Raw genomic sequence first — 10,267 nt, 5'->3', positions numbered from 1 at the left:
TCTGTTCGTTTCCTGTAAGAACCTCTAACAAAGGGCTTTCTCAAACCAAAGTGAAATGCTGTCCCATGAGGTTATGGGAGCGTGTTGCACTTCCTAACAGCAGAAAGGTGGTAATATCTGATCCTTGCACACTATTCCAAGTATGCTCTGTTTCCCACATACAGCAGTGACAAAACTGTTCTCTTGCCTATGGGAATTGAAGAGATCTTACTGACAGCAATCTGGATTAGAGGAATTTCGTAGTGTCCGAGAAGAAGCAGAAGATTTGGAAGAAATGCGTTAGATCTTAGGGGGAACATTTATGTTGATTGTAACAACTGTATACGTTTTTATTTTTTTTTTAGGCTCTGGAGTATTCATCATTTTTGTGTGATTAGCCTGCATGATGCACTATAAAAAAATCCGTGTTTTTGCATCTTTCTCAAAAAGTGTGGGAAAAGGAAGGGCTTGTAGAAAGCACTCGTTGTGCCTGGAGTGCTGAGCAGAATTTCGATGCAGATGCAGCTCCCTGCCACTCGGTGGTGCATTTTGGACACTGTAGAGATCTCGATGGGTTGCTGAGGCATTCGTCCTCCATAGAGTAGCAGTGCTTTTCTTTCAAGCCTAGGTTAACCTTGAAAGAGATTAACCCAAACTTGCAGGTCCAGGTTCTCCTGAGATTTAAAGAGGCAGGTGCCACGATGCCAGCACTTCCTGATTTTGAGTTAATTGGATAATATTTGCTCTAGAGTGAGTTCCGGCTGCGATTTGAGACTTATTTAACACGATGATAACTGAACTGCCACACCTGACCCAAGCTGAAGAGGAGACCATATGATTCCTGTGTCCTGAAAAAAAGGTGTTAAAAATTTGTTCTGTGTAAGAGAGTGGGAGAAGATGTGGAGACTTGGTGCAGGCAGCTGGAGGGAGATCAGTGGGGAAGTGCATTCTTCTGGGAGATCACAAGCTCAGGGTTTAGTAACAAGGGTACTATCTCCCTCCTTCTATTATGGGACAGTTCTAACAATACTTCTGCTGAGTGAAATACTTTCACACAAAAATCTCAACTGAAATGAATAGGTAGATTGGACCGTGAGTTTATTCTGCATTTCACTTGTGTTTGTTGGTTTTAATGTTTCAATAGATGAATATTTCTCATGGAATGGGAATGAAGAAGAGAGAAGGTATCGTTTTTAACACATTCAAGGCTGCCATTTGATAACAAGTAGTAACGCGAGCTCAGAATGCAGTAGCCTTAGAATTGCAGGGTGGTTTAGTGTAAACTCAAGTAGCTAATCCATAAGTAGTGCAAATGCCAGCGTGATACCTTCATCCTGCTAGGTGCTATGGCACAGCAGCTACTGTTTATCCTTAAACGTTTGTGCTTGTCCAGTGGTCCAGCAGAAGAAGTGCTGCAGCGTGTTCACACCCTACCTGGACTGAAGTTGTTTGCTGGGAGAGCAGGAGTTACCCAAATGTGGCATGAATGATTGTGAAAGCACAGCTTTGATCTCTTGGAAAATCAGTGTGACGATGAGCTGCAGCATAGAGGTTGAAAGTGACAAGCTCACGCCAGCTACTATACCATATATGTGGAGAGATGATCTAAACTAGAGGCACCTAAACTTGACATCAGCAACAGGCACACCAAACTCCTGTCCCTCAGTGTAGAGGTGGGTGCTGCAGGTTAACTGCAGGTTAAGAGGGCTGGGCACCATGCTCTCACTCACTTGCACCCCAATTGCTCTTCCTTAGGGGTACGAAAGGGAGAGGGAAGACCAAACACATTTTGGGTTGATATAAAAATTGCTTAATAAGCAAATGAGAAGTGGAAGAAGAGTGAAAGAAAACAACCACTCCCACCTCCCATGGGTAGAGTGATGCCCAGACAGCTCCTGAGCTAAGGACCAGCCTCCCTAAACTCCTTTCTCTCCCTTTTGTTGCTGAGTATGGAGCCTGGAAACTCCATCTGAGTGCATCTCAAAGGAGGATTCACCTAGGGCGTGCTGTTCTGAGATTTTAACACAGGCAGCAAGCTGGAGCTCCAGATTTTTATAGCTAAGATTCTTCTGCAAGTACTCTGTCCAAACATGTTTTATTGGTGTTCAGTGAAAATCTACTTCTCTCATCTTCTCTAGCAGTATATTTATTGTAGCTGTTGTCAGGGAGAAAAAAAATCTGAATCCCTTCCTTACAAATATTTATCTCTGGCATAAGATGCTGCACCGAAACCCCCGCATGATAAATTCACTGTTTTATTTGTTTAGTTTGTAAGAATGTTTTACAGCACAGTGTTTACATCCTCTGCTGTGGTTATTTATAAACATAAATTCTTCTTCAGGTCTTAGAAAGGGGTTTGCAAGGGATAGAAAATGTGAGAAGCAGAAGACAATGTAATTTAAACAGAGAAAGCTGTAAGTGAGAGATGGCAGAGTGCTGAGAAGTCAGATTTATTGGACACTGGGTCATTAAATTAACCATTACACAAATAGCATAGTCATGAGGCTGAAGTTCCTCAACTAGACAAAGCTGGGCACAGCTCTGTGGCCCTGCCTGGGCAGGGTGGGGGCCAGAGGGATCTGGAGGTCTTGCCCACCCCAACCATGGTGTACTTCTGTGATCTGCAAGGTTCTCATGAACTTTGTGTTGCTTCACCTTTCAGCTCGCCCAACCTGGTGCTCCCATAAAATGCCTCTCTGTTGTCTCAACGTTGGACTCTGTTGATGTCTCCTGTGCAGGGTTGGTTTCTCTTTGGCCATCAGTGGCTGCCATTGAATGCTCTTGGAAAACTGCAGTTGCAGGCCCCAAAATAGCTGCCTTGATTCAGTCAAACCTGAAGAATCTGTGGCATGCTGCTATCACCTGTGTGATGTCAGTCTGGATCACTGGTGTTGGGGTGGGAAGGGTTGGACTGTGGCCGTCTTGGGAAGGGTGAAGTGTTGGTGACTCCATCAGAATGTACTCTCCCACCTCAACATAATTTTCAGGGGCTAACAATAGCAGAACTGCTGTGTCAGGAGATTCCCTTATTCAGTTTGATGTTGTGAGTGCCCCTACTGTCAGAATCCAGTGTATTTTAGCTGCTGTTCCAAAAAAACAATTAATCGACATCTGAATTTCACATTCATGGTCCCAATCTCATTTTCATTCCAGCCCTTAAGCTCCTCCTGGCACTAGGATTGCTGGATGCCTGTTTCCCAATGACAGAGCAATTGAGGATTACTGCTGAGGTTGGCCAACAGCAGGCTGCAGGTGGGAGCTGGGTGGCGTGATCCAACACCTGATGCTCACATCACTCCCAAGCAGTACCGCCAGCTGCTGATCCCTGGTGATAAATGGATTCAGGTGATGGAAGGAGATACTTGAGGCCCAGGATCCTGTGCTCCCAGAGTAAGAGACATGGCTGTTGTCATGCTAAAAACTGCAGGTTTAACAGTGAGTGCAAATTCTTAGTTTTGTACGGCTGCTTGGTTCATGCTAGCCTGCTGCTTGAGCTCTTCTTTGCACAGCACAACCATTGTGTGCTGTAGTCTGAGTGCCAGATGAGGTAAGGCTTGGTTGTAGTGCTGTGTGCCACACTCACAAAGGCCGATGAAGAAATGAATGTTCTCAGCACTTGCTGAGCAAATACATTTGTGCTGTCTGCTGTTTGTCCTGGGGGAAACTTCGTTTCTTACGTAAATTTATTATTTTTGAGGCTGGTTGAGGCCAGGACAAGGGTCAGCATGGCATATTTTGAAGTGACCATCAGCTATTTTGCTATTAATGAAATTCCTTAGGTCAACAGCCTCTATAAATATTCGTGAAGTTTTTCAAGATGTTTGCTCAGCTGTTAGAAAACTTGCAACTGAAATTCTCTTTGTCTCATTTTATTTTTAAGATTTGGGTTGAAAAACAGGAGGAGAGCTCTTCTTGGGGAAAAGAGAGCTCTAATGGTAGTGACTATGTTAGGTATTTTCTGTGGTTTATAGGACTGTTTGTTGCTGCTCTGAGGGCTTGATGTCACACGTAATGGCTTGGTTGTATTCTCCAAGTTCTCTTTGTGCTGAGGAGTGAAGGAATGTCCTCTCCAGCCACTTCTTCTCCCAACACCTGGATGATGGCAGCACACTTAAGCACACACATGGAGTAATTTGCTAAATGTGATGGGACTCATTGGGCCTCAGCTCAAGGGTTACGTGGGAGGAGCACAGCTTAATGGCAGAATAAGGGAACTTTACAAAGGGTTTTGAAGGCCAACAAATGGGCAACCTTCCTTATCCTCAGAGATGTCAGAGATGATGGTGGTTGCAGTGTGCTTTTGGATGCAAGCCCTCTCAGCCGTCTGGGTCCCAGTTTGGGCTTAAACCTGCTCATCCCAACAGTACAGACAAATAAAGCACAAATTTTTGTACCCTTCATGAGAAACTGGAGGGAGAAAGGTTACTGCTTTCCTGGGAGACACAGAATTGCACTACAGCTACAGGTAGTCTGCCCTCCCTGGTGTGTGGTCACTGAAGTTAATCAGAGCAAACAGAACCGAGTGAGTTGTGATTTAACACAGCAGAGCCTTTCAGAAGGTGTTAGCTGTGTAATGTTCTCAAGGTTTTGATGGTGTGACTTGGACAAACTGTTTCCCAGATAAGCGAGTTCTCCTGTTGTTTATTTTGGCCCAGATTTGAGCTTAATCTCTGAGCTTACTCAGCAGCAAACTTTCTAACAGCTGCTGAGCACTGGTTATACCTGCTCCTCCGTCTCTGCTTGGCCACCACCTATAGATCCTTTACATGATGGCTTGTGGGGTGCTCCTCAGCTCTGGGGCTGTTGCCTTCAGTCAAGTAGAGCATAAAGGGGAGATCAAGATCGCCGTAGTACTTTTGTGACCAGAGTTCTGTGGGGTGATGTGGCAAAGGTGAAATCTCAGTTTCATCTCCTTGAGTGGTCGCTGGAGCTACTCAGGACTAGAACTAGAAGTGAGGGTGATCCTGCTTAAAAGGGCTCCAGCATTTCCTCCTACAAAGATATGGGATCAGTTTTGGACTGAACTTTGCCTGAGGCTGATGTTGCTATGGGCTGTCAGAGAGCAGAAGGGCTCTGCTATGTGAGCAGGTAGAAAACTGCCCTTGAATGAGGCCACCACCACCTAAAGACTGGGGGTGGGGACAGCTGGCAAATGAAGCCTATGAGCTGTGTCTTTGCACTTGGTCTGGAGTTGTCTTTCTTTCCAATGGGAAATCCAATGGGATTGGGATCTGGGTAATTTTGGGTAATTGGGTGCTTGCTGGGGACTTTGGTAGAAATTTGTTGTCAACCATGAGATGTTTTTATGTTGGTGCTTAGTTTGTATGGGTTACACCAGCAGTTCTGCAGGCATAATTTCCACTTTCCTGGACCTCAAAAAGTGAGAGTGAGGATGATAGGTGTGCTTTTAGGGACAGCACTGCTGCAAGCTGGAGGACTGCAAGGCAGTGCTGCAAGCAACAGCTGTGAGGAGTCTAGTGCAAAATAAGGCTGGATATATATAGGGTGGATATTAGGAAGAATTTATCCTCTGAAAGAGGGATGATGCAGTGGCACAAGCTGCTCAGGGAGGTGGTGGAGTCACTGTCCCTAGAGGTGTTCAGAAGCTGTGGGGATGTGGCATGTGGTACACAGTCAGTGAGCATGGTGGGATGTGTTGGGGATACTGGGGGTCTTTTCCAGCCTTAATGATTCTATGATTCTGATGTCATAGAGGATTTTGACTCTTTGAAAAATAGCATTTAGGAATTTGTTTAAAGTTCTCTGCAGGGGATTAGAGCTCACACTGGGAGCACCATTAACCACCATTTAACCACGGTTATGATGCCGTTTATTTCAGCATTCATTTGTGCTATGGTAGTCCTTGTTTATAGTTAACTCCAAATCTTAGAAAAGGAAACGTGGATACGGCAAAGAAAAAGGCATGTCAAGCTCGTGGGATTTTATAGATCTCCCCAGTACCACAAAGTTTCTCTACCAAGTTGTCCGTAATGCTTTAGGCATCAAAGAAAAACGTGCCACAGCCAGCTCCTCCCAGCTGGCCCCATCGTGCAGTGACACACCAAAGTGACACATCAACCAGGAGCAGGAATTTCTGTGGTCTGAACCTCCCAGAAGATTGGACTGTGGGACTGGTGTCTGGTTGGGATCTTCTCCGTGTCTGGGTTGGGAATCCTGCTCAGCTTCCTTGCAACATTCGGCCAGTTCAGTGAGCCGTCACTGTGGGTATCATTTAAGTTCTCATTAAGTTGCATTTCTGAACTAAAAACAAAGGATCTGCCTTCATGCTGTTGGTTGCATTGCACCAAGCTCCGTCTGAGTTGAGAAATTCAGCGCTGCTCTCGTAATATAGCTTCCACTTGTCTGCAATTACAACGCGACCCGTGCAGCAGCGGGAGGTACTGATCTTGTAAAATGGGTGAAGGAGAAGCAAAACAATAAGGAAACACACAGAGAAGGTCTGGAGGCTGAACAACACCCCCGGAAGGTGCGGGAGGATGGGAGCAGTGCCACGCATTGTGCAGCTGAGGTCAGCCCCAGCGGAGCAGCCTTACACAGCCCCACATTTGGGATGTGTGTTGGGTGTGCTCATCCCTCGCCTCCCTCCGGCATCGGAGATTGGCTGCTGAGGAGTCAGCCCATGTCTTGCTAGAGGGAAACTTGAGACCCGCCAAGCCCACATGTGCACAGTCAGATGAATGGCAGCACTCAGCGGCAGCCAGCAGTGGCCCTTCCCACATTTCATCAGGGCAGTGCTTTCCGTCAGAGCTTTGTTTCTCAATGAAACATGTAAAATCAGCTCCTGTGCAGCTGGCAGGGCACGTGGAAATCCGGTGTCTGCTTGAGTTTTATTATTATTTTATTATTTTTAAAAATGATTTTAATCTAATGAGCTCCTTCCTGTCCTCTGCTTGCTGTGGGTGAAGAATAAGTGGCACTAATATAAGGCAAAAGGCATCCACACATCCCAACCTCGTGGGCAGCAGCAGGAGGGGAGATTAGACCCCATCCAGAGTTACCCTGGGACTTCTCCAGGGACTCAGCACACTCTGACTGAGGCCAAGCATTCGGGGTTGTATGCTGAGGATGGGATTTCCCTGCTCCGATTTCAACCCCTGCTGAAGTTTGGCACCTGAGTGCTTTCTGCAGAGGGAAAGAGAAACCCCCACAAGGCACTTCCTTTAATCTGTGTTAGAAAAGGAAGCAAGATGACTGTCGTCCGTTGATGGCCATTTTTTTACACAGCTTATGCTGGGGGAAATGGGTCCCTTTGCACCTGTCACTTGCAGAATGCAGATACTGCTGACTGCGCTTTGGGGCCATGGGATGAGCCATGCTGGGCTGCTGCCACCTGTCCTGCTCTTGTGTTGCTCTAGGGGAGGTTTTGGAAGTGTGAAGTTCTAGAGTGAGGGGAAAAAAAGAGCTTCCTGGGAACTTCTTGGTATTGGATCTTACTTCTGCAAATCCAGGATTTGGTGTGATCCGTTTCCATATTCCACTGTCTCCTCTGCAAATCCCAAAACACAAGGCAGAAGACCAGCGATGTACAGTACGGTTCTATATCTATATAGAATATCTCTCTCTATATATATCTACCTGTATATAGAATATCTGTATCTATATAGTATCTATAAACAGGGATAATCAACACATCCCACTGGAAATTCTGCCCAGACCTGTGGGTGCCCCATCCCTGGAAGTGTCTGAGGCCATGCATGGGCACTGGGCAGTCTGAGCTGGGGGGCAGCCAGCCCATGGCAGGGGTGGGGGCTGGGGGGAGCTGTGAGGACCCTTCCAACCCAACCATTCCATGGAAACACCCTGTAGGTCTATCAGAAGACAAGAATGTCGTGCATCATCATTGGGAATTTTGGTGCTGACCACGGAATTCCAGGAGTCAGCCTCGGTGATCCTTTCGGATCCCTCCCAACTGGAACACCACGATTCCAGTTCTTTCTCAGCTCAAACCAGCATCTGTATCTCGGAGAGCAGCTGTGATTTCTTTCTGTCCAGCAGTGTTCTTGCCATCACTGTTTATTCAAAAAAAGGCAATGATTGGTGAAACCTAAGGGAGCTTTTGCACATAGAAGTGTTGCAACTGGCAGTGTAAATACCACGTGATGTTTCTGGAAATTTGAGTACAAAATGATTGTGCTGAGCTGCCAAATGATGCACAAAATCTCTTTGTTCCAAGAAATTAAGAGAAAAGAAAGACCTTTCTGCCTCCGGGCTTTCAGGAGGCATTATTGGAAGAAAAAAATTAAGAAATGACAGAGATGTAGCAAAAAAAGTACCCAGCTCTAGCATCATCTCTGAACAGCTTTTGTTTTAAGTATATGAAGTCGCATCCACTGCTTTGTTACGGAAACACTTTTTAATCTCTTCATGGAAGTGAAAGGTATTTTGTTAGGACAAGTGGTGAGTCTGTCAACAGGTTCCAAACTGTGGACCAAGATTCCAAAACACATTGCCTCCTTCTGCCAGAAAAAGCTTTCAGGTTCCTAAATAAATTACTAGATTTTTTTATTTATTTTTTTTTTTTAAAGCACTTAGTGACTCCAGTAAATTATACATTTAGTATTGCAGTGTGTTACTTGAAATATAACCATGTACTTACAAACATGTGACCTGCATTCACTTCTTGAGCGTGGCTCGTGACTTCTTATGTATGCTGTTTTCTAATGGAAATAATTGAATTTTGCAAACTATTGGTAGTTAGGTAAGATCTTGAAGAAATCCTGAAATCACAAAAAGAATGGATCTTTTGAGCACTGTTTTTGAACCAGGAGCTGTGGAGCAGAGTTCGGTATTGGTGGCAAAGGGAGAAGAAAGCTGTGGGGTGTTGGGTGGTGCTGGTGGGGTGAGAGCGATGAGGTCTGTGAGAATACTGAGTGATTTGATTTTTAGTTGTGTGAGTAGGCATGTGGAACTCCTGAGTATACGAGCACTTGGAGATGGAAGAAGTACTGGTGAATAAAGAGGAAGGAAGGAAAATATCCTGGAGATTGTTAGAAGCAAAGTGGAGAAGTAGTGTTGATGTTTTGGTATTGGATAATCTTTGAGATGCTTTGCAACCCAAGCCATTCTGTCATTCTGTGATGATGAGGTGGTCCTGGCTGCCTTGTGCTTAGATTCGTGTCACCAGAACAGCTTTTCTGTGTGAGGAAAAGATGAGAGCATTATAGAGTAACAGAAGGTTGCATGGCATTGGGTCTCATGGGAATGCGTGTGCTCCAATCCTAAGAAACTCTCACGTAAGATGAAACTGAGCCTGAACAAGACTACTCAACTAAAGCAAATTCAAGTAGCAGATAAATAGATAGGTTTTGTGAGTGCCAATCCCCCAAAGCTTCTTCTGGAAACCGAAAGTCATCCTGGGCTCTTTCCCATTCACTCATTAACGGGAACAATCCCACGTATCAGTCCTCACTGCTGCCTTTGAGGCATGAAACAAGGCCATGAATAACACAGGAATGAAAATTATCCCCACTTCTCCCAACCATACAGTGGTACATTGCAATCATATGTCTAAAGGAAGAAGTTGCTGCTTGTACAGAGACACTTTCATTTTCCTAATCAGATCTGAGTTTTGGCACGTAGGCTGCTTCAGTGTCGCTCAAAGCTGAATCTTGTCGTTCGGTTCAGAAATTTCTTTGTGGCAGACGAGAGCGGTGGCTGCCTTTGGTTTCATTGAATCACTGAAGTTGGGGAAGACCTCTAAGATCACTGAATCCAGCTGTCAACCCAATCCCCTCCATGCCCAGTAACCGTGTTCCTAAGTAGAATCACAGAATCGTTCAGGTTGGCAAAAACCTCTCTAAGACCATCAAGTACAACCACGACTCATCCCCACCATGCCCGCTACCTCAGGACCTGCCCTCCTCCATTCTTGTCTGTCCACACAAAGACTGCACACACAAAGAGCCTGGAAACGGACTCTGTTCATGCGGGAAATATGTATGCAAATATGTAAGTAATGAAGGAAATAGTATGTAAAAATATTGCAACTGGCAGAGCCTCTTGGCTCCCTGAGATCAGCCCCTGCTTCTCATAGGCTCTGAGATCATGGAGCTGCATTTATGGTTGTAATATTTTCTTCTGGCTTTAGTAACCACTCTAAGGTGTGTTTGGTCTTGCCAAAGCCTTTCTAGGGCTTAGGCATCTTGCAGGATGGCACGGAATGTGCAGTAAGCCTCAGCATGGGCTAGGACTTGCACCTCTGTTCTCTTGCACCCGCTGAACCTGCTCATGCAGTGTGCTCCCTGGAGGCCAGATTCCCACATATGGC

This window comes from Tympanuchus pallidicinctus, unplaced genomic scaffold (assembly GCF_026119805.1).
Source record: "Tympanuchus pallidicinctus isolate F22 unplaced genomic scaffold, pur_lepc_1.0 scaffold9, whole genome shotgun sequence".
In the NCBI taxonomy this organism is placed as follows: domain Eukaryota; kingdom Metazoa; phylum Chordata; class Aves; order Galliformes; family Phasianidae; genus Tympanuchus; species Tympanuchus pallidicinctus.
The sequence above is the reverse complement of the archived record's forward strand: the minus strand, read 5'-3'. Positions refer to the sequence as shown.